This window comes from Siniperca chuatsi, linkage group LG2 (genome assembly GCF_020085105.1).
Source record: "Siniperca chuatsi isolate FFG_IHB_CAS linkage group LG2, ASM2008510v1, whole genome shotgun sequence".
Taxonomy (NCBI): Eukaryota; Metazoa; Chordata; class Actinopteri; order Centrarchiformes; family Sinipercidae; genus Siniperca; species Siniperca chuatsi.
In genome coordinates this window covers 1,879,588-1,905,574 of record NC_058043.1, presented here as the reverse complement: position 1 = coordinate 1,905,574, position 25,987 = coordinate 1,879,588, and the positions used below count along the sequence as shown (strand labels likewise).

Here is a 25,987-nt window from a genome sequence, read left to right as displayed (position 1 = left end):
CCGAAAACAGAGAGGAAAACAGCGAAAGAGAGCCGACTTCAGCTGTCAGGCATACTAAAGAGGCGTCCTCGCCCTGCCGTCGTGTGTTTCTTTGTTGAAGTGTACGAATACGTCTGTGTCACGCACATCATTGCAGGTAAATATTTTACTTTGATTATTTTAAGGTGTAAGCTTGTGAGATTTCCTTGAGCATCTGTGTGTCTTTATGTTTGTGTGTGTGTGTCTTTATGTTTGTGTGTGTGTGTGTGTGTGTGTGTGTGTGTGTGTGTGTGTGTGTCTTTATGTTTGTGTGTGTGTGCTGTCTGGAGAGCAGTTCAGGCATCTGTCTCTATGCCAGCCATGATCCTTAGTGACATAAGGTATGCAGATAAATAAATTAAAGATGTGTATGAATAGGTGCCGCTTCATATAAAAACATCCGCGTATGTGTGTGTTGTTGTATGCTCTAAAATGTGTGTGTTTCTGTGTGTGTGTACGGACCCTCATGTATGCATCTCCATTTGCACGGAGAGCGTCTGCATCTCGCCGACTCATAAAAAATACACACTGTGAACCAAAGTAGGTCACGAATGTGATGCAGGCTGTCTGGCACGCTAGACGAGCAGCATCTCATGACAACGTAACGCACGCAGAAACACACACACACACACAGGGAGGCGGCTTTAACTTCAGAGAGAGACCACCTGAGAAACGGAAAACTGATGAGAGGTGGGCGGAGAGTAAAAAAAATCAAGCGTACAGGGATAGAAAGAGAGGAAGGAGGACAGAAGATGCTTTATAGGACCACCTGGGAAGTGGCTGAAAACGGTTGTCAAAACGAGCGTTTCGTGGTTTTCAGATACATTCGTCACAGCGTAGGTCAAGTGTTTGTGTATCTGTGTGTACTTTAAAACCATGTCACCGTATGGGAAGGTATCGTGTGTGTATTCTTGTGTAGTGTGTTGGACCACTTCAGTAGTTGTGTGCATTGGAGTGTGTATGTGCTCGGTTGCATGAGTGCATGTATTTGAAAGGGTGCATTTACTCTCTAGTGTGTGTGTGTGTGTGTGTGTGTGTGTGTGTGTGTGTGTGAGTGAGACAGGGATGCAAGTACAGAACATATGAATTATTGAAACTCTTTCAGATGCTTCAGCACAGGGTTAAAAACCTGGCGTTCCCATCCCCCTTTGAGTCATATATGATCGAACACACACACACACACACACACACACACACACACACACACGCAGTTAACATCCCTATGGACCTGCATGAGGTCAGCACAGAGTGTGTGTGGATTCTTGTATTACCCATGTTGTGGGGACAAAGTCAGTCACTTTATGGGGACTCATCTCTCAAAGAAGCTGAACCCCCTTCAATTTCAGGGTCAGGACCTGGTATTTAGAGTCAGGTGCGGGGTCAGACAAAAGATCTGCACTGATTCGAGACGTCATCGGGCACGGATTCAGTAAAATGAATCACATTAATCATCAAGTAAAGTATTATCATAGAAACTTCTACATAGTACTAAAAAAGCAAATAACAATGATAATAAGTTACTCGCCCTAAAGGGTTTGACAAAAGCAAGAATGAACTAGCCTAAATTTGTATAAATACCTACAACGGGGAAATAAATAAACAAAAGAAACTGAAAAAAAAGAGACGCATAAACAGATATTAACTCCTGGGAGAGACGATCAAAATATATCCGTATTAAAATCAATAAAAGGAAGAGTAAGATGTTCCAGCTATAAACATTTACAAAAAAGCTTTTAGATCCAAATCTAGGTTTTCACGGGTTTAATGTGTTTTGAGTTATTCCCAATAAAGGAGCAGAAGAAGAAGAAGATGGATTTAATGACTGTGAAAGCAGAACTTGCAGGCTGCATGGAGCCACATCAAAAGCTGTAAATTATGTAAATATTACAGATGTGCGAGAGCGATGATGATCGAAATGAAGATAATGATGATGATGGTGGTGATGATAGTGATGATGATAAGTCACACAAAACACACACTCGCATGGACAAACATCACATGCTTTCTCACAAATACTGTCCTCCGGTGAAGTCTACAGAAGGTTGGCCTTCTCCTCCTTTTTTATTTATTTATGTATTTATTTTAAATCAGTTGCAGAGAAACAGCCTCGGCCTTCGAGGTCAGCACTGCGTTTTCTCTGAAATTACAACATTTTATAAAGAGACGGTTTGTTTTGTTACTGCTAAAAACTAACAGCAGCAGTAATAACTGCAAGGCTGAAGCTCCACAACCACAGAAAAAGAAATCATTTGGATTATTTTGTTGGTTATTGTGAAATTGATCATTAACAAGAAGAAACTGGTGGTTTAGGACACATATATAAAGGACATGTAAGAAGTTATAACATAATTAAATCTTTACTAATGCTGTTTTTGCACTTTGAACAGGAAGAAATGTGATTTGTATTTTTTAAATTGTGCCTGTGTGTGGTGTACATGTGCTGTCATTAACATGAATGAGATAAATGTTTGAATTATTGGATGTGTTTGCAGTAACAGAATAAAAACTGAGCTGTGTGTTCGTAGAAACGTGGATGTTCTGATTGAATAACGCAGTGTTTGTCCACACTTAATAAGTCCAAAAGAGCTTTACTTTATTCTAGTGCTGTAACAGTTGTGTTTCACAAAATAAACCTGATAATACTTATGAATACAGAAATGCAGTAATTCAATCCAGTTCCTACTTCACACTGCATGTTAAAATTATGTTTAAATTATCTCAGAAAAAGCATTGAAACACCAGGAAGTTCTGTTGCTTTTCTTTTGTAATATATAAGTATATATATCTGCCAGACTGTGTGCTTTCCCACAGACACTCTCCTCTATAAACACAACATGATACTGGGATTTTGTTCTATACTACTACTGTACTCGCCAGTAAGGTTTGAGCACTATTTACTAAGCCTGTCACAAATAACCGTCAGGGCCCCAACATTTAGCATCTCTTAGATATTTACGACTGTTCAGAAGCATGTTGTGCATGTCTGGAAAGTAATGCAAAAGTACATGTTTTCTGCTGCTGCAAATGTGTTTTGATCCTGCAATATGTGAGGAACTATTAGTTAAATAGATCACTTCCTCTGCTGCAGTGGTCAGTCTGTGGCGATCAATCAAATGCTGCGGCTATTTGTATGAATTTACATTCTCTCTTCCCATATTTGGCGCCTCTAAACAGGAACGCCTCAAAATACATATTACACGAAACCTCAGTGTGGCCCTTTAGCAAGTAAGGACGAACACAATTTGACTGTTTAGCGCCTAAAAAAAAAAAAAAGGGCTGCAGATCTTTAGTAAATACCGCCCTCTTATGAACGTTACGTAACTTACGTAGGAGAATTAAAAAGAAGTCAACAGAAGTGAACTGGCTGTTTATTTGACTGTTTATTTTATTGTTTTTCTGTATTTCATGTGTTTTATTTCTTTATATTTCGTCATTCACTGTGTTATTTTATTTTTCTTGTTGTGAAGCACTTTGTACTTTGTTTTGATAAGTGCTCTATAAATAAAGTTTTATTATTATTATTATTATTATTATTATTATTATTATTATAAGTCAACACTGACTAATGGTTTCGCACGGAAACGGACAGCAGTCTCCTGGGTGAAAGTCTGGTGTTTGACCCATTCAACCACCCCGACCGCCTCCCTATGTGGACATTTCGCGCTCTTTACGCCACGTCAATTGACTTTGACGGCACATCGACACATTACACTAGAGGGGTACCACAGTTTGAAGCGTACGGCCACTGACCAAGCTACCTACCAGTATATGAGTAAGCGGAGCTGTAATTGTTGAATGTAGACAAAAAAAAACACAGTAATCATGTTTTTTTCCTTTTAGAAAGAGACATTTACGACATAGTTTGTGGTAAAATACATTAATAACCAAAAGCTTGTAAGAGAAGCTAGTAAAAGAAGCTAACCCTGCTCTCAAGCAATGCAAAAAAACACCTTGATAATTATAACTGCAACTGTGTGTTCGCTCTTCATTAGTATTGTGGTCATGTTTGCCATGTTTTACCCCTCAGGTGCACTCCCTCCCTGCTGGGTGTCATCACAATAATGTTTCAGGACAATGCAGTTATTCCAGCAGTTGATGGCCATGGACAAAATCCAGGACTCGTCTTCTAAATTATTCTCCGATACCTCAACACGCTGTCTTCCCTCTTAATGATTATCAGTTTCCCCACTGGACTCATCAGCCAAAGCAGCCTTTCATATCGGTGTCTCCAAAAAAAGAAAAAGTGAAGGAAATTGTTGTGAAAGACGTGACCCGATCGAAAGAGGGATTCTGCGTGTATGTGAATACAAAACAGAGGAGGAGAGAGCGACGAAGAGGTAGGAAACACAAAGAGAGGCAGATGAAGAAGTTCTAGACAAGAAGGAACAGAGAGAGGGAGGAAGCCGGAGAACAAAACAACGAGGCCGAACACAGTCTGAATATATTTCACGGCCATACGGTAAATCACTGTATTGGATTTGATTACCAGGTGGGCAGGCCTGATTGATTCTGGCCGGCAACAACTCATTTCTAAAAGCTGATTGGATTAAACGCTGAAGCAACAACTCATTCCTTAAAGCGGGCTGGATTAAAACGGCAGCCGGCTGATTTAAATCACGTCACTGGTTAACGGTCAGCAGCGATGTCAAGGACAACGCGCTTGTAAAAAAAAAAAAAAAAAATTAAATGTCCTTTTTTTTTGTGTTACCAATTTAAGGCCCTGTTGGGAGACGTGTGTGTGTGTGTGTGTGTGTGTGTACACTTGTACTTGCTACATAGTGAGGACATATTTGGAAAGTGGGGACATTTTGGCCGGTCCTCACAAATTCAACGGGCTGTTTGAAGGTTAAGACTTGGTTTTAAGGGTTAGGTTAGAGTTAGGTTAGGGTTAGGGTGAGGCATTTAGTTGTGATGGTTAAGGTTAGGTAAGGGGCTAGGGAATGCATTATGTCAATGACTGTCCTCATAAAGATAGAAGTACAAGTGTGTGTGTGAAATGTTTGTCATTTTCCATGTTATGATATACAGTATTTGTGCAACAGTGGTGTCTTGGATGGACATGGTGAACTTGTCTTCCTCTCCCATTAATCATCTCACGACCCCTCAGATTTATCTGGTGACACTTTGGAGGGGCCCGACCCCTAGGTTGGGAACCACTGGACTAAACTGCTAACTGTGTATAAAGCAGTTAAAACTAGCTAACTGTGTATAAAGTAGTTAAAACTAGCTAACTGTGTATAAAGCAGTTAAAACTAGCTAACTGTGTATAAAGCAGTTAAAACTAGCTAACTGTATATAAAGCAGTTAAAACCAGCTAACTGTATATAAAGCAGTTAAAACTAGCTAACTGTATATAAAGCAGTTAAAACTAGCTAACTGTGTATAAAGCAGTTAAAACTAGCTAACTGTATATAAAGCAGTTAAAACTAGCTCCACCTCGAGCAGCTACAGCAGTAAAACGCTGCTCTAACGTTGATGCATCTGTATTAATCTAATAATGTCAGACTGAATCAGATATCAGTCACAGGAGACATTTTTACTGCAGAACATGAACTTTTACTTTTGATACTTTAAATACATTTTGCAGCAAATACTTCTGTACCTTTTACTATGACTATTACTATTATGAATGCATGACTTTTACTTGTAACAGAGCACTTTTACATTGTCGTATTGGTACTTGTACTGAAGTAAAGGACCCGTGTTGACGCACCACTACACCTCTGGTGTGCTGCACGTGACTGTGATTGTAAGAGTGTGTGTCAGTATGAGTGTGTGTGTGTGTCTATATGCTGTTTAATTATGAGAGCGTGGGTTGGTCAACAATGTGTATGTGTGTGTCTCTTAGCGAAAAAGGTTAATAGTGAGTTCGCATGCCCGCGATTAAGTAGTGTGTGCGTGTGGTTCGTGCGTGTTGCATCAGACGATGATGTCATGGTACGGGATGGTGGGATAGAGAGATAGTGACATCATTGCCTGTGTGTGTGTGTGTGTGTGTGTGTGTGTGTGTGTGTGTGTGTGAGGCAGAGAGAAGCTTACATCACTGCATATTTATGTGTGTGTGCATGTCTGGGTGAGGGTGACATCAGTCTCTATTTAAAGACAACAGAATCTAGCAAGAGGAAGAGGAAGAGGAGGGGCGAGAGACAGAGTGTGTGTGTGTGTGTGAGAGAGAGAGAGGAGGAGGAAGAGGAGAAAATATAAAAAAGGGGATTTAAATTTGAAATTCCTCCTCACTTAAACTCTGGTTGGATCAGAGAGAGTGGGCGAGAGACAAAGGGAGAGAGAGAGAGGGAGGGAGGTCATCTTCCGCCCGGCCGCTGCTGTTGATAATCACTGTAATTACAAGGATGGGCTAATGCTAGGATGCTACGGCTAGCACTGTAATAAGAAGGTGAAGCCAGGATGCTAACGCTAAAGATGGAAAGCCAAAATGTCGGTCTGGTAACACAAACCTTAAAATAGAAGCTATCTGTAGACAGCTGACACAAGAAAGATAAAGCCCCCCTCCCGCCCCGCCGCCATCATTCAGGGCATTCAGCATCTGTGATTCACTTTTGGTTCAAATAGTTGTCAGGGTTAGCGGTTACACACTGTGCGCCGTCCTGGCGCTGCACTGTTCCACATAACGTTATTAACGATGTACAGAAATCGACTTTTTGGAATCTGGAACCCCGATTCTTACGCGGGTCAATTTGTTTTCTCATCCAAATGAGAGTTAAAGTCTTTTAAAAGTTAGAAGCTCAGTCACCGTGTCCGAGTCAAAACCGCCGTCTTGTAGTTGGGTTATTTTTAAAAAGGTGTGCTTGCTCCCATCGTCGTCACACAGGTGGTTACTGGAAGCAGGTACGCGGGTGACATTGCTGCAAAGTGTCCAGGCTGAGCCCACGTTCGCCCTATCGTACACACCTGCACGTTTCTGTTCAAGTGCACGTGCGACCGGCCGTCCGCAAACACGCACTGATTTGAGTGACAAATGTTCAGGGTCGTGGACGGGTTTGTCCAATCAGGTTCCTTGTGGGGAAGGAAGGACGTCCTGCAAACCAATCCATTCTGAGGCCAAGCTATTTACATAGTGTGTTTAACATTTACATGCTGTCAGTGTGTGTGTGTGTGTGTGTGTGTGTGTGTGTGTGTGTGAGAGAGAGTGTGTGTGTGTGTGTGTGTGTGAAGGAGAGAGACAAAGAGAACTGAAAAGGACATGTCACCTTTTGAAGTATCTGCTTGAGTACTGATAAGTGGAGAGTAGATGTGTGTCTCAATACGCTACTTTGCATCAGTCGTGTGTGTGTGTGTGTGTGTGTGTGTGTGTGTGAATATACTTGCATGCTTTTACATGTTTGCACATGCCATCCTGGTGTGTGTGTGTGTGTGTGTGTGTGTGTGGCAGGTAAATGTGACCTTGTCATATTTAGTCATTACTGACCAGGAGCACACACACACACACACACACACACACACACACACACGATCCTTGGATACATAAACACAACACACTGCACGTGCATTACCAGAAGCACAGAGCGAATTATGTGAGCACACACACACACACACACACACACTGGCATGCATACACAGGCAAATACACAAACTCAGACACAAATAGAGCAGAAAACATGTGCTGCCTGCATACACAGACAGGCCTGCCAAAACCACTTACACACAGCTAGGCTTACAGGACACACACACACACACACACACACACACACACACACACACACACACGCTCTCAGAAAAGGCTGACGCCGTCTGGCTCATACACGGTCACAAATGTAGCTTGGACACGAGCATATAAAAGGATATACATTCACATGACTGACCCGAGTGTCCGGACAGAGACAGATGCGGATAAAAGCTTAAGCATAAAGACACACACACACACACACGCACACACACACACACACACACACACACACACACACACACACACAGCATCCAAACTGATTTGATTCCAAGTGGAGAGAAAACAACAGAAGCTTCAGTGAATTAGGAACGGATGGTGATGAGAATGGATTGTGTCTTAAGCTCAGTGACGCTCCAATCCGTCCACACACACACACACACACACACACACACACACACACACACACACACACACACACACCCCCAGATACAAAATGTCAGTCTGATGATTTACATTTGGAAAGAAAGAAGAAAAACAAAGAAAATTAAATGAGGTTAGACAGGAGTTAAGTGTTTACACAGATGTTTCTGAGCTGCATGAAAAACCCTGTAATTGTACATTTTAAAGTCTGTCCTGGAATCAGACGTTTAAATAATCCCGGACATGTTTCGGTAACTTCCGCGACCCTCTCGGACCACGAAAGCCGATCTAAATCCTCCGAGCGACTGCGAACGAGCCTCGCCACTCGGTCGAGATCGATGCCGTTTCCTTCCGCTGCTTTAAGACGGGAGATACGAGGTTTCCCCCCCCCCGGCCAGCGGTGTCACATTACAAAGGCTTGCAGCAGGCTTAGTCATAAATCGCGGACCCAACACAACCGTGAGGACGCATACATTTCCTCCACCCTGTAATTGTGCGCTGAGAGCAGCGTGGCATTGTTGTGTTGTGATGTACACTGCGGCTGCAGGAAGAGAGAGGGAGGGAGGGATTCGGGTCAGGGGCAAAGGAAAGGAAAGAACGAAAGCGATGCTTCTGACTCGTATTGTTCAGGTATTTTCAGTGCTGCCGTTAAACAGGAAAAATATTTTAAATTCAGCCGAGCTGCCACAATGAGAGTTTGAGTTGCTTTTAAAAAAAAAAAAAAAAGGTCTGCAGCAACTCCGTGACAATGAAGCCGAGGCGAGTGACGGCACTCGCCGAAACAACCGTGCGGTGTGCTCTGAAAAGAAGACTTTCCCCTGATAGACAGGAAGACGCATCAGAGACGCATCGCAGACTGAACGACAGAAACACATATATAGCAGCAGATGTGCAGCCTGTACTCTGTGGTGCACCAGATACATATTTTCAGAATTTGATCCCTTGTTATGTTGCACATGGAATATTTTTTGGGATATATTTCTAAGTGTATTTATATATCAGAGCATTCATTCTCTCTTTATTATTGATAATATTGTAATTTGTCTCTTCATTCATTAAGTCTACTTTAAAATGTTTAAGAAGATTAAAAAATAAATAAATAAAAGAGAAGACTTTATGGATCCCTGTGGGGACATTCACAGAGACGGGCTATAAGTGGTTAAGAAAACAAAGAAGTATTTTAATGAATAAAATTAAAAAAGACATTAAAAAAAAGCTATATACGGTATATTCATTACAATACATTAAGTGAACTGTGCGAAAGTAAGAAAGAAAATCCTGTAGTGCAACTCTGGCAGTCATGACGTGTTGAGTATCTATAAAGTATAGATACATACATATGAAAGTAGATATGAATCATACTATATATATTGAAGTGTATAGTTTTATATATATATGTGCAGTTTATGTAATATACACACACACAATACAGTAATAATTCAAATCTATGAATATATATGTAAGAATATAATGTAATACCATAAAATACCATTATAAAATATGGCAGTAATATAGTATTTTATAAAGTGATATACTGCAATGTAAAATAAAAGTGTTATATATGTTACTACTACTCCTACAATAGTAATAATAATACTGGTAATATAGTAGGGGCAAGGTGCAGGTCTACAGGTATTGTTGTCCACATGCAGTGGTCCAGCTGTAGACCTCCTGGTGGACTTTTAGGTGTTCAGTGTGTTGCATGTCACATTTAATCAGTTCCTATTTGAATCCTTAGCAATGACCCCGTTTCCCCAAAGGCTATGATTCAAGTTCCATGTGCATGTTCTGTAATTATATGTATTGTAAGCTATTTGCACATATGTATATGTCCTGTGTAGGGACTTTATGACGCTTGTAGAGAGACACCTAGAAGACAGCACAAAGACGCGTTGCTATACTGATAACGAGCAACCGGCACAGTCGGTGGAAAGATGCCTCGGGCTGCAGTGTTGAGCCTTGCGGCGAAATTCACATCCGGACCAAAATAAAACACAACTAGTGCAGTATAAGTACAGTGAAAGAGTTGGAATACAATGTGGTATTTATGCATTATTCCATAAATGTATTCTTTTCTTCTTTTATAATAATGATTCACATAAAGTTGTGTTTTGAGCACGGAAAGACAGACACAAAAGGCGGTAAGATACAGGAAAAGAAAACAATCTTTGAAAAGATGATAAAAGATGCAGCTGTGACATTTTTACTGTCTCTCAGGCCACCGAATGAGAAAAGACAGACAGACAGACAGAGAGTCAGAGCTCAGACTATTCAAATGTCACTCTCTGCCTACCAGGGAATATTTGAATACCATAACAGGATATGCATATCACCTGCTGTGAACTAAAGCACGACCACGAGATGGATTAGACCTTCGGATCACATCTGGTATCGACTCGCACATAACACAATGGCAATCCTGGTGGTAGACCATCTTTAATTACTTTTCATCATCTGCTGTACGCTGCAAAGCACCGGCGTCGGGACTTTCTTCATTGTTGTCTCAGGTGTCGCAGCCAGTATGTTCCTAATCTACCACATTTACGTATTTACTGAAATGGATGATTGTTAAAAAGAGAGCAAAAGTTTAATTTCCCCAACAAACTGCTACTGTGCAGGTTCATCTGATCGTTTGTTTGATCACAAATGATAATTATTATTATTATTATTATTTCTAATCCATTCATTTCTTTAGATTACATTTTTACTTTTTTGTGGTGGGGAAACACAGCTGCGTGGATTTTATTTAGCCCCAAAATTGCTGGCATTAGATGTGATCATTGAAATGCAAAACGCACACTTTGTGTTCCTTTGTGGCTGATGGACGGAGATGGCGAGGAGGTTTAACTCTCCCTGGACGAAATGTGTGGCGGGCTTTGAAAAGATGTCCTACCAGTAATCATACCTGACACCAAGATTTAATTTGGGAAAATGGAGCAAATCTGCAAGGTCTCATTAAAAGGGGAAATAGGCATTCATCTTGATTGCAGACTATATTTAGGTTTATCTCCATTCTCTCTTTCCAAATGACTCACTGTCAGTTCTCCACGTAGCGTACACAACATGACACCCCTGTCATTACCGAACCCACCGGTGCCTCCTCAGAGACTCGTGGCTTTGCCAGCTGCAGAGCCGGCTGCCGCTATAGGCGACGATGGGGGCGTCGGGGTCAGAGACAGAGAGGGGGAAAAACAAACAAAGCAAAGTGTAATGATACATGCAAACTACAGAGGCAAGCGCCCGCGCCATGTTGTTTCTGGATAGAAGTTTAACGTCAGTTTCTGTCGGCTCAAAAGACAAACAAACAAATGATAATGATATATATGACTGATTCTTACAAATAATGTCAATCGCAACTGTTTGTACAATTTGTAAAGTTGTTTTTTTCCTTCGGTTAAATACCTGTAGCCATCAGCAGCAGGAATATGTGCATTTCACGTGCAGCCTTCAGTTTTTCGATGCAGCATTCATCATTTGCAGTCCAACTGAAATTAAATTCCATGTTTTTTTATTTTCTGCAACAGCACACACATATCTGCTCTTTAAATGTCACGTTCTATGTTCTCCTTTCATTAATCAGTCAGAATGCCATTAGCTCTCTGTCTACGTAGATGGAGAACTTGTTTCCACACAGCCAATCAAATCACTTAATTTTTGTATAAAGCAGTAACGTCAGCACTCTGTCAAAGGCAGACGGTCAAACTGACTAACAGCCAGACCAGACAGCGGTCTGCCACGCAACACGAGAGCCACACAACAACAACCCACATCAGCTTCCATGCTGAAGTCTCCTCGTTATCTACCTTACAAACATGAACGCACGTCTTGTCCTGCACCTTTGCTTGTTGAACGAGCGACAAAAACAAAGCAAAACATTCACCGGGGAAAAGCGCGCTGCTAACGTCAGTCTGCAGGCTAATTAGCTAATTAGCTGCCCAGCTGCAGCACATTAAACAGCACGTAAACATACCTGCAAATGTCAGTTGGGTCCCTTCAGATGCTGGTGTGGTCTTTACTCTTCTATACTAGACTAACAACACGCTGTCTGCCCACGATGACATGTAGCTACAGCGCAGGTTTGTTTACTTTGCCTCTCGCTCCCCTGCCGGAGCTTAGCCTGTCAGCTGCTGTCAATCAGACGCCGACACACCCAATCAGCCGGCTGAAACAGAAAATCACTTAAAAAACTATTGACAATACATGTAAGATATTTGATATGATATTTCATGATATTTCTGCCTCCCAGAGAAGAGCAGAAAGCCGGCTCTCCTCTCGGTTCATTAAATTGTTAAACTGTCTGCTTTTAAAGGGGCTGAGAGGAGATGGTGCGACATAATTGGCTATAATTGTTGGTCACTCGAACTCTAACTGCTACTGCAAGTGAGATTTTAAGTAGCGGGCGCATTTTCAGATCTTGCCTCCGAGGCTAGAGCCGGCACTAGCTCGCTGCCTCTCTTCACCAAACAGCAAAGGGGTTATCAGTCCAGACGTGAACGCACCAGACAACCAAGGATCTGGTTTTTATGGGCTTGCCCACTGCTTAAATTAGCCTTGACTACTACTGGCCAGGCTTAGTGAGTGTGTGTGTGTGTGTGTGTGTGTGTGTGTGGGTAGTCAGACCGACTGAGAGGTAAAGAGGGAATACATGATGGTTTATGAAAAACAGAGTTTTACACGACATGAGACAGTATACATTCGAGTGTTTGTGATATTTGTGTGTGTGTGTGTGTGTGTGTGTGTGTGTGTGTGTGTGCGACAGTTGGGCGTTACATGCCAGGTCACCATGTGATCTCCTCTCACCGCTCCGGCCTTCGCTGAAAGAGCTCTCATTTCACGACACCAAAATATTTATTCTGCTGCCATATATAAATCATGATGCTTCTGCTTGGAAGACGTGATGAGAGTGTGTGTGTGTGTGTGAAGGTCACAAGACCAAAACATCATGATTTTATTATCGTCCAATAAATATTTTCATATTTGTGAAAAGGTTTGAGGTCTCTCCATGCAATCAAACTTTTATCTCTACACAAAATTAAACTTTCTTCTCTATTTATGAAGATATTTTGCCAAATTTACCATAACTATTTTTTTTTTTGAGGTTTTAAAGTTCTTTGAAATCGGCCGGAGCAATTTTCACGTATCAAAAGTTTGAAACGGTTTTGTTTTGGGTGGAGCGGAGCTGGAGCCGGGCTCCTGTAGCTGCTTCCTTTACGGATCAGATTAACCTCCGAGCATAACAAATCTCTTCGATTCAGATTTAGCTGACGAAAACGAAAACAAAACAAAAACAGAGAGAATAGATAAATAGCTCATTTGTAATCCATCTGGCAAAAGTTAAGTTTTAGTTCTTTGAGTATCACTCTTTGAATTGCATTTAATGCCACTGTGTGTAAAAGGTTTATCTGAATCACAGCATATTTCAAGTTTTTGTTTGAATAAAAATGAGACTGTCTATGTGTTGCTTTGAGCGAGGGCCGCCGTCTGCCACTCCGGGCAGTTTTCACATTCTACACATAGTGGCTTTAAAATGTCTTTTTTTTTTTAAACGGCTCACACTTACTTGGTGGTGTTTTATTCAACATGTTATTAACGATGCGTCTGTTCGCCGTTAACTGTTGATACTGTAGGTGTTCATCCCGTTTGTCCTCAGAATCAGCAGCTGTCAGTGCTTTCTCGGTGCAGAGCGCTTGTTTTTATCTCCTTACCTCCACAGGGTGATAGTGGGTTAGTTGCTGCTCTGTTTACAGGATGAAAGCCGGCAGGCAGCAGAAGAAAATGCTCCTGTGGGTGTTCAGATAACACGCAGCCTCCATCTCACTACTGGACACTTTGTCCCTTTTTCCCCCCGTAGAGCCTATTTTTTTGTTGGCTTTAGACTATTCAAAGTTAAGAAATATATTTTTTCTGCGCCATTAATTTGCTACGGCCAGTTATGTTGAGCAGCTCGTCTGAACCTTTAGCTGAGGTGACGTCAGGCATCAGGATACTGAGGTAGAAAACAAGATATATATGTTTATCCTTCAAACTTTCCACATTTTTCACACGTGAACCACAACAGAATAATGCATCAACAACCACTCAAACAGAAACTGTTAAAGTAATCTTTTAACAGACATGATTTAAAAAAGGCAAAATGATATTTTATTATATATAGTATATATGCTAGTAAGCAGGTCTAATACTGGACTCAGACTTGATAAAAAGATAATGAATCTCAAACCTAAAGTATGAAGGCCGACACGCAGCAGTGGCATCGTGACGCATTTCAGCTCTTCAGAAAAGCTGCAAATATATTACAAAAATCTTGGTTTGTCTACACACACACACACCCACACACCAAACTCCATTCTCTCTCTATAGTTGTGTTGTTTACTCTACATCCGTCTCCCCCTCTTCCTCTCTCATAACCGCCCTCCCCCATTCTCCCTCTCTGCATGAAAATCAAGCACTCATTCAGCCATATTTGCTGTGTCTGCTGAGGGAGAGTTGCTTTCAATTGGCTCCTTCGCCCAAGAGCCACTTCTCTCATCTCTGAGTGCGCATGGATATCATCTCTCTATTTCACTATCTTTATGAGGCCACCGGCTGCTGGGAAACGTAGAGCGTATTACAGCGAAGAAGAGGCGGGGGGTGGGGCAGGTATGAATGGGAAGAGACAGAGCAAACAACAAGAGAAAGGACGACAGGCAGTAATATAGAGAATGAACAGCATGTGCGAGCAAAAGAGCGACAGCAAACAGAGAGAGGAGGCTGCGTGAAAAAGAAACAGGAACATACTTTAAGATGAAAGTGGCTTTGAACTAAGTTTGTCTACTCCAGCTAATGACAATATAAGGCAAGAGAGGCACAAACGTGTCTTTTTTACTGATGTGTAGACACTGAGGCAAACAATCAAAACTACAGTGAAACTTAATTGTTTTGACACCAGCCCCTGAGAATCAAACTGTCTTACTAACCCAGGGGCCCAAAGCCTGATACTGTAAAAATACAGTACACTGAAAAACGTGATGTTTCTCAGGCAAGTTCTGCAGTTATAATGAGACATTTCCTACGATTTCTAAGCGGACTTGTGGACGTTGCGTTGCGATTCACAACATCAGAGACAATGATATCCTCGGAAAGCGTCGGTCAAATCTGTGCATCGTGTCAGATGTTCAGATTTGAGTTATGACTCAGAGATGTGTGAGTTTTTAATGCAAATTTCAGCAATATGTCTTTAAAAGTGTTTAAAAAGTACCTTAGTTGTGCGTCACAGCCACTGCTGCAGCTCTCCAACTGCTGACTGCGTTGGTGAGCGGCACAGATCAGCGGGACAAACTACGATAACCCCGTTGTTTTCAGAATCCCTTTCACCTCACACAGTATCTTTACCTCACGTCTCTCCCTCCATGCCTCACTTCAACTCTCCCACGCCCCCCTGGGAAGGCGTGCCTCAGTTTGAAAACCTCTGTACTAACCACTTTGCACTGATGTTCAACACTCAGGGGGAGAAATTCACTATAGATGAAAAGAAAGACCAATTTATTCACCAACAGCAGCCTCAGTGGACCAAAATGCAATGCAGCCGCAAGACATATTAAGACATAAATACAAGACGACTTTAAAGTAAGGGGAAACGCACTGGACTGACTGCAAAAACTGTGATTATGTTGTTATTTCTGTTATATGTGCTGAATCATTTTCTACAGGCATTCTGGGAAATAAAGGAAAACATCAAGAGAAGCAGAGGAAGAGGGTGCAGGTTAATGAAGGGTGGACACGCCCAAACAATAAATTACATTTCAACATAGCAGTCACTGCCATGTGGCAGATCATTTCTTCCCTCTTACTCCAGCTCTTTCATATTGTATCTGATCGCAGTAAGGTTTTTTTTTGCCTTAATTGGAGAGACAGGAAACATGGGGAGAGAGAGGGGTATAACAGGTTATGTGGTATACCATTAGGCTATCGGATGGGGTTTTAAATGTATACACTGAACTAGTTGCTTTTCCACTTTGTGTTTAGGTAATTGTAGTTAATTTCCTTATTAACACTCACACCAATAAAGTAATTTAATTTGAAGAAGTGACCGCAAAGTGGCCAAAATATACAGAAAGTTGATGTGATGGAAGAGAAACACAGAGGTCGGGAGCAGAGGATTCTGGGGACTAACAGGCAGGAAGTAATGGACTCTTTATTGAATTAGATGCTCCACGAAACCAGAGCAGTCATTATTATCCAGCTGAGATCCTGACACAACCACTGATAACTGGATCCATTAACCCGATTGGCTGCACGGCCATTAATCACAGGACATTTCAAAATGTTTAATTCGTTTCCCTTGGTATTTATGCTTGCTATCATTTGTAGCTGGGGGTTTGGTTGTGTTGTGTCTGAGGAATATTCATTTATTGTTTGAGGTTTTTTTAGCATTTGATATTGTCAGCTTCATCACTGATGCTTTTACAAATTTACATAAAAAACAAGAAGCTACATTTTACAAGTGTGTTTAACTACAAATTCACAAGACTGATTCAGGAATAGCCAGAAATAGAGACTTCAAAAGTGGTGATAGGCAAGGTGGGGAAAAAGTCTTTGTCTTTTCTGAATGAACGAGTCACACAACATGACAGTGAACAGACAATGAACAGTGTCTTGGAAACAATATCCTCAACAAAGGATGAAGCCCAGTCATGACAAAAAACTCCAACACTGGTGTGCCAATGCACACAACCACAAGTTTTGTGTGACAATCTGCTAATTAACCAAATTGCTAAGCATATATAATGCAGTACTGTATTGATCAGATTTCCATTGAGGGCATGGATTGGAGTAGGAACATCAAAAGGTTCGTGCTCCTCTGAAATGCATCCAATTTGTATTTTTTGAGTTGGAAACAAGATTTAAAGTAATAAAAGAGCACTAGGGGTCATTGCAGTAGAGCTGATGGCAAACAAGATGGTATTGTCAGCATAAAAATGGACATTGCAATGCTTAGTTGGGATATGCATATTAGTAAATAGTAGGGGGCCCCAATATTGATCCTTGTGGGACAGATTTATCAGCCATCTGGAGACTTAGTTTGAAGCCAGCAGCAACAGTCTGAACTCTGCCAGAACGATATGATTTAAACCAGCTGTAAGCAGGATCATCACAACCCAGTGGAAAGCGCATTATTTAACTGAATATTGATCAACACTATCGAAAGCATTGGACAGAACTATCAGAATCAGAATCAGAAATACTTTATTGATCCCCGTAGGGAAACTCTTTGTTCCAGTAGCTCTTCTTTACGTCAGTGCACACAGGAGAAAACGATAATTTAAACTATAAACAGGTCCGAAATAAATTAAGTAACATGTTGGTATAAGTATAAGATAAACTAAGTGTCGAGTACCAAGTGGGTTTACTGGTAGATGGTGAAGTACAGTATAAATACAATGTCACTAATTATGTAATAAATAATAGTAAAAGCGGAAAACAATGTTTCGTTTTATCAACAATGTTATAAACCAACCTGTTCTCATTCCCGGGGCGTCAAATAACGACGTTTTGTCACGCCCCTCAGTGTCGTATACAGACACACATGGTACCCTTTGGCGTCTGTAGGAGACGCCTTCAGAAACTATTTGGTTAGTCACGTGACGTAAGTAAGTTAAGTAAAACTTTAAATAAGTCAACGTTAGCTTTTGGTTTCACATGGGACACGAACCCCGGTCTCCTGGGTGAAAGTCCCGTGTTTGTTTGACCCATACATCCACCGCACCGCCTCCACAGGCGGACTTTCTCGCTCTTTATGTCGCTGGTTATACTACGTCACCTGACATCCTTCGGGCTTTCTGGCAGCGCTGTGCGTCCCATCCAATGGCTAAAGGGTACCTTGTGTGTCTGTATATAACGCAGAGGGTCGTGACAAAACGTTAGTATTTGTCGCCCTGGAAATGAGAACGGGCTGCATAAACAACAGCAGTTGCAGCAGTTATTGTACTATGAGCAGGTCTAATACCTGACTGCTGTGGCTGGAGGAGATTACCGGTGACTGTTCTCACACAAAGATTCAGTTCACGTCACGTTCAAGTGACCAAGCCCTCTAGCAACTGTAGTGATTACAATGGGAGTAAAGGAGGAAGTCAGGCGACGTTGTTAGAGAGGTCGGGGGTGTTTGGATGGGTCAACACAATGTCAACTTTAACACGGGAGACTGCAGCTTATTTCCATTTTCCAAACGACACTCAGTGTTGTTTTAATTTAAGGCATTACCACGATCGTTCCATAACCTTAACCATGTGATTATTATTGTAACCATGACGACGAAGGTCCCCTAACTTAAGTACTTATTTTAACCCAAACAGTGATCTTCTCCTAACCACGTACTTTTTGTGCATAAACCTAACCAAACCTTAACCGTCATAAAAACAGATTCATTTTTCAATAATGATTTGTGATGGTTTTGGAAGGTGCAGGCAAATGATGTCGTCCTGCTGTCATTTAAGTTGGAGGACTCGTTGGATCCAGAAAGACAAATACTTTCTGGATAGACAGGAAAAGCTTAGCCGATAGTTATTTAGGTCCCAAATGTGAATCAAATTGAGGTGAAACAGTAAAACAAAGGCTTAAAAACATATGGCACGCTCTTCTTATGTCAGGCTGATGCAAAAGGCAGTTCCTTGATTCCACCGAGTCACACTGCACGAGATGAGAGGACCAATTGACGCTGAATTTCATTGCAAACGCTGAATTTCGGTCTTGGTGCAACACTTCTGTTGAATATCAGGCTAATGCCATACAGTCTGTGGGACTTTTTACAGGCCAACTGATGGTCAGTAAAGGTTACAACCACAGGCAGTGCAGGCATGGCAGTTCAACAAGGAGCTTATAAAACTCTCCCTCCCACATCAGCACATTCCTTCTGGCAAGCAGAAAACATTCAAAGGACGTGATTCATGCTTAAGATTTGGAAAACCAACACAACCTCTTGCCAGACAGAAGATGTGAACAGATTTTTCTCAACATCACCTCCTTCTGCGACAGACTTTCCACTTGATGAACTGAGGATGTAACAGCACCTACACTGAGAAGTCAGTCTGGTGAAGCCTTTATGGCAATCATAAAAACACGATTAGCTCACTGGATGTGTGATGTATGGATTTTTTAACATGGTTGGCCTCAGTGGGAATCAAGCCCCTCAGACCAGGCAGGGTTAAAGTCTTGCTCTGCCTACACAGACTGACACTGGACCACTTTCAGTTTGCCCTAACAACATGTTTTAGCAGACTTCTGCTATTGCACCAATTCTTTTCAGCACTCGAAACCAAGTGAAACGAGGTGTGGAGAAAGAGACGGCTGTGCGAGATTACGTGTCAGGCAAATTGCTTGCACATCAGCTACTCTCTGCTCAGTCCACTTGGACACAACAACAGAGTCCTCCTATTTTTTTTAACCCGTCCTATCCTATTCTTTCCTTTAACAGTGCAGTTGAGTCAGAGCAAGAAACAGAAAGAGATGCACAAAAAGAGGGATACAGATGGATGGATGGATGGATGGATATACCTGTACCAAGTTGGGAAAACAGCAGCTTATAAAAAAAAGTCTCATTTATGATGCATGGCTTATCAAATGCAGAGCTAGAAGTCCCACACTGCACTGCCCTTTGAAAAGCTAATCCCATCCAGGATGTCCCCAATACGCCCTTTAGCTTTAAGTGTAAAGAGGTTTAAGTGGAGCAGAGCAGATTTGTTTTTTTCTTTTTTTGTATTTGGGAATCTGTCCAAAGTAATAACTCCAAGAATAACATCACATGTATTAATTCAATCTGTAAAAGATTGGCAATCGTTGTACAAAAGGCAGTTTTGATGGGTAGTGTAAAATCTGGCAAAATAAAGTTTAGGCATTAAATATAAAGCCAGGATGAGAAACACAACACTTTCTGTGGCCGAGTGAACGCTGCGCACTGATGACCCAAATCCACTTGGTTTCTGCTTCCGCTTTTTCCTTTATATGAAGACATGCACGGCTTTTTGAGGTTTTGCATTTTACACACTAATTGGCAGCTCAGCAGAGAGATGGGAGAGAGAACGAGAGAGAGAGAGGGGGGGAGATGAATAAAAAGGAGTAGTAAAGAGGAAAGGAGAGAGAGAACAAGACAGTAAAGTTGATTTAAAAGAAAGAGAGAGACGGACGGGGATCGGAGAGAGATAAAAAGAGATGCAGTGGGACAGAGAGAGGGAGGACAGGCTACAAGACGGTGAGAGATAAAAGCAGAGAGAGGGAAACCGAAAGAAAATAAAATGGATGAACATGAAAGTGAGAAAGTATAGAAATGGAGGAAGAGTGATCTGGCCAAAACAAAAAACCTAAACAAACAGACCACATAAAACTGAAACACAGTTAAACACCATATGCAAGTCTCACAGACTATTTCCAAATATCATTTTAAAATGAGCCAAGTTAAAAAAAAAATAAAAAATCCATCTACCCTCTGTTGAAAAATGCAACAAAGCTTCATTTCTCACTGTAATTACAGCAGAAATACAAGGCTCCCTTATGTTTCTGAGAGTGTGTGTGTGTGTGTGTGTGTGTGTGTGTGTGTGTGTGTGTGTGTGTGTGTGGGTTGGTTACTGACGGACCCGCGAGCCGCTGACTTCAGACGGTTAAAGCAGCAGAAACAAGCCTCACGCACATACATACACACACACGCCCGTTTATGCTTATATACTAGTGAGGGCCCTCATTGACATAATTCATTCACTAGCCCCTAAAGAGTAACTTAACACCTAAATCCACTTGTTTTTAGTTTAGTAAATTACACGTACAGTTATTTTATTACACTAACAACTGATCCTGGTCCCAGTCTGTAGAAAGGTATTTTCGTTTTTTGCTCTAGATCTAGACCCCCAAAAATCTATGACATACCCTGTGACACCCCCGACCCCATACTACGAGTCTGTGTCACGTTCAGTCGTAAGTCTCGCTACGCTAACGTTAAGCTAACAGTGCAAACGGCCCTGAACCACCATGTTTGGCCATCAGTGAAGGTGGAGACTGAAGTCGCTGCCGATAAGAAAGACGCTTCGGGTCGTGCGAGTGAAACGCACGCCGGTAAAGACCTTAAAACAAGAGTTAGGTGCGAACGATAGCTGTGAACTGAGCATTAAAATGGCTGAAAACGGCTGCTTGACCTTTAACCACCAGAACGACTGTACGTGCCTAACCTCAGCTGCAACCACAACCTCAACCTAAAACCCAGTTCTAACCTAAACCAAGTCTAAACAGCCCTGTGAGGACGCGAGGACCGGTCTGGCTTTCCCAAAGTGTCCTCAGTCTCAAGGGCAAAGGTCTTAAATTGCTCCTCACAAAAGATGGAAGTACAGGGGCACACACACACACACACACACACACACACACACACACACAGCCAGACACAGGGTCAGTAAACTGACAGAGGCGTTTGAACATGGCTAAAGGGGAACTTGGTAGAGAACAGTGTGAACAGAATAAAGGCAGATTACTGTTTCCATCATGTTCAGTGTTTCTCAGGGCTAAATGTTTCACTCAAGTCATATGAGAAAGTTGGCCGCAGCTCCGCTGTAGGCGTGTTGAACTGAGAAAACTCGCCTGCTGCAGTAAAGCTGAAGCCAAACACTTTCAGGCAAGTCGACGGGGTGGAATTTCTCCAAACAGAGAAATATTTACCGAGTATTTGTATTTGCGGCATGTAATGCAGATCGACGATCAGCAGATAAAGTTTATGAAAGTATAATTCAGCAAAGACGACAGTGGTGTTACCCCAAAACCTTCTGCAAGAAGTTTAAATATTAATACAGTGTTAAGGGGACGTGAATAACACAGAACTAATGTCAAAGCACGAGTTTAAAGTCTTTGCAAGCAAAGCAAGGACACATTAAATGTGAATGTGTGGAAGGGTTATGGCTTTCTTCTCCACAGGGCTGCACAATTAATCACGCGATTATGTATTCATCTCAGTTTCCACAATTTGGGCAATGTTAAATTAATTCATTTGGAGCAGCCTCTTGTTGTTTAAAATACCCACAATCCTTACGCAAGATGAAAAGTAATTTGGCCCCCCAAAATCACTCAGACAGCGATTAATCATCTTTGTCACAAAACTGAGGAAAACAACAGGAAATGATGTATTTATGTGGAAGAGGAGAAGCAGTGAAGCACATGGTGACCGGCCTCCACAGGTGACTGACGGGCCGAGCTTAACCCGCGGCTGTGTGTCGTCACTAACGTACGTCACCCATCTAACGCTTATGTTCTTTATCGATGGTTAGGCTGAGTGCGGGGGGGGGCGTAGGTTAGGTAATAGTAAAACACAGGTGGTGGCAGAGTGGCTCGACACACAACAAGATTCAAGTATCAGAACGTTTTACTCACCAACCTGAAAATCGCTCAGATCTGTGGACGTGGCGACATCACTGGGACAGTCCTGCAGGGCGAGAAACAAGAGTGGTCAGAAGATCACAAATAGCACTACGAAGCAACTCCATTTGGAAACAATACCAAAAGTCAATTAGTCGCGTCAGTTTTATCTATACAGCCCAGTATCACAAATCACATGTTGCCTCGAGGGGCTTCGCGGCCTGTCCAGCAAACAACACCCTCCGTGCTTAGAGCCTCGATTCGAATGGGGAAAAAGTCCCCAAAAAAAGGGAATAAATGGAAGAAAGCTCTGGAAGAGCAGCAGAGGAGGGGTCCCTCTCCCAGGACGGACAGACAGGAAATGGATGTCGTGCGTACAGAATAGACTCACGACATAAAATCACCCACTCCGTCATATTACTCAGAAAAGTCTTAAAATGGTCGGTCAAACTGAAGTCTGAAAGAAACTCCTCAAATCAGCAACATGTAAAAGAACAGATAGCGTTGTAATTTATAACATTATGCCTTTGTTTTCTCTCTCTGAGTAAAATGTTATTACGACCAATAGGAATGATGCTAAAACTACACGTATGAGATAATAAGAAAGAGCCTAAAAAGAAATATGAATTTTTCCTTTAAAGGAGCATTTTGGGAAATACATTTATCTGCTTTCGAGAGTTAGATGAGATCGATACCACTCTCATATCGGTCCATTATCATAAAGCTAATCCTAACCCAGCAGCACTTTAGCTTAGCTTAGCACAAAGACTGGAAACAGGGGGAAACAGCTAGCCTGACTGTCCAAAGGTAACAGAATCCACCTACCAGCACCTCTAAAGCTCACTGATTAACACGTTATATATCTCATTTGTTTAATCTGCACCAAAACTGAAGTGTAAAAACAAGTTTCCTGTCTTTGTGCTAAGCTAAGCTGCTACAACCGGCTGCTGGCTGTAGCTTCATATTAAACAGACAGTTAGACGAGCGGTGTCGATCTTCTCATTTCCGTGACTCTCTGCCACAGAGCGAATAAGTGTATTTCCCAAAATGCTGACCTACTGCTCTACTCTGCCGTCCATCCTGTCACGACCGTTAGAGCTTATATGTGTCCACCATAACGCTAAAGTACCTTTTAGGTTAATTTAGGTCATTCACATTATAATATATACGTTTATTGCGCGACTCTGTTTAACTTCTGTATGATCTGCTTTATTGTCAAGTCAAATGAGCCACAGCTGTGACAACACACACACACACACACACACACACAGCCTATTTCCATACTTTACATGAGAACCAAATTGAGATGAACTTTTTGTACTTTCCCGTTCCATATGGAGTGTCTGTCTGTCAGCAGTGAAATGATAAAGATTAGTGACTCTATAATACCAACAGGCATGCTGAGAGACTGGTAGGAGCGTAAGCTGCTCTTCCCAAGTTCCTTTGATTTATCTCAGGCAAAGCAAACGATAGGTTCACTTCTGAAGCTGTTTGCGCGGCTCTGAACTTCAAACCTCTCGAGTGATCACAACCTTTTATGTATTTTGCCCCAAGAGGAAGGGTCCGAGTACGCGGGAAGGTCGGGCTGCAGTAACAGCGGGAGCGTATGGAGAGGCTCGGCTCCGAGACGTTTGGAAGCAGGTTTTTTTTTTTTTTTTTTTTTTTACACTTATTACAAATATGTGCAATATTTCTTAGCATGTTTTATTTATTTATTTATTCAGTTTTTTCCATCATTGTTTTGTAAAAAAACAAAAAACAAGTCAAACAGAGGTGACATAAAATCACCCACTCCGTCATATTAGTCTTAAAATGGTCGGTCAAACTGAAGTCTGAAAGAAACTCCTCAAATCAGCAACATGTAAAAGAACAGATAGCGTTGTAATTTATAACATTATGCCTTTGTTTTCTCTCTCTGAGTAAAATGTTATTACGACCAATAGGAATGATGCTAAAACTACACGTATGAGATAATAAGAGCCTAAAAAAAAATATGAATTTTTCCTTTAAAGGAGCATTTTGGGAAATACATTTATCTGCTTTCGAGAGTTAGATGAGATCGATACCACTCTCATATCGGTCCATTATCATAAAGCTAATCCTAACCCAGCAGCACTTTAGCTTAGCTTAGCACAAAGACTGGAAACAGGGGGAAACAGCTAGCCTGACTGTCCAAAGGTAACAGAATCCACCTGTCTTATCTCAGAGTGCCCCCCCTCCCATTAATCGCATGTGGTGAGTTTAAAGAGCTGCTTATCTTCAGGAAGGAAAAAGGTTTCTGCGTTCCTGTTTTAATGGTGTTACTGCGATGAAATTGTTGTGTAGCTGTGTAATTTATGCTTTCCAGACTTAGCAATTGCAGTTTTTTTTATTTTATTTGCGTTATTTTTTGCAAGGTTTATTCTTCGTTCCACCTTCCTCTGTTCGGGGACGACAGCGCAGTCGATGTCGTTATATGACGTGCTCTCGTCCTTGTTATCATCAAGTGTCAAATGAAATTAACTAAATCTTTTGGAGTTCATGATATAAAAAAATCGGTGCATTTAAACTTTATATAATCCACAAATACAGTAGCGTCTCGCAGACAGTTTTATTGTGTTTCATAGAGTATTATAGCCTGGACCAAATAAAGCTTTAAAGGTATTCAAACAGGCCCAAAACACAGGAGAGCACAGTGTTGAATCCTAGTGAAATTAGGAGTATAGCTGAAGCAGCAGCAGTTGTAATAGTGTACAGTAATACAACATTAAACGTAGTAGTTATAATGGTTTTACAGACAAACACTGTCAGTAGGATGTAACAGGGCAGGTCTATGAAATGTTAAAAATGCCTGTTAAAACTCCCTAAAGCCCAGCGTAACAGCCTCAGATCCTGTCAGCAGTCTAAACTAAAAGGTATTCTGTTTACAATGACAGAGAAAATCAGGAAATCGCCACATCGGAGAAGCTGGAACCAGAGGAGCTTAGCCGAAAAACTGACTCAAACCATCGAGTGGTTATCAAAATAGTTGCTGAATAATTTTCTGTCAATTGACTAATCCGGTTATTTGGCTCTAGAACGTAATGCTAATTATAGTCAAAACAGCTGTCAAAGTACGATTTACAGCGGCTGTGGTTTTTACAGTATCACACCCACAGCCCTCTTCATCCTCAAGCCAAAAAATAAATAAATAAAAACCTGAAATGTCCACAATTCTCTTCGGTCAAACTTGTAGACAACTTTGTCCATTTTCAGCTCCCTTTTGTCATTCTCCACGCTGCGACGACTAATAAACAGACAAATTGCTTTTCCGGTTCCCTCGAAAGCCCAAAGCAAAACCAAGAAGCATTCTGCGCCGTGATATTCACAAACTCCACAGAGTAATTACTCGAATGGAACTGATGTCTGTCCGACATTTTGTGTGTGTGTGTGTGTGTGTGTGTGTGTGTGTGTGTGTGTGTTCATCCTGGGAATGAACCCGCTGACGACCTTTTTCTCCTCTCAGAGCTATAATGAAGTCTTGGGGGACTGCAGGCCTTCTGTCTGTCTCTCTGACCAACATCACACACACACTGTCTGGATCCT

General features: G+C 41.6%; 1 protein-coding gene across 8 annotated transcripts in view; it reads right to left on the bottom strand.

Annotated features, from left to right (window-relative positions):
• The window catches only part of LOC122886087 (poly(rC)-binding protein 4-like), a 150,042-nt gene that overhangs the window by 76,467 nt on the left and 47,588 nt on the right, over positions 1-25,987 (bottom strand). For 6 of the 8 annotated variants that reach the window (XM_044218054.1, XM_044217981.1, XM_044218019.1 and 3 more), the window contains exon 2: positions 22,439-22,490. The gene's annotated coding sequence lies outside the window, so the exon portion shown is untranslated. The remainder of the gene's footprint in view (positions 1-22,438; positions 22,491-25,987) is intronic. The other 2 variants (XM_044218002.1, XM_044218010.1) reach the window with 1 other exon arrangement.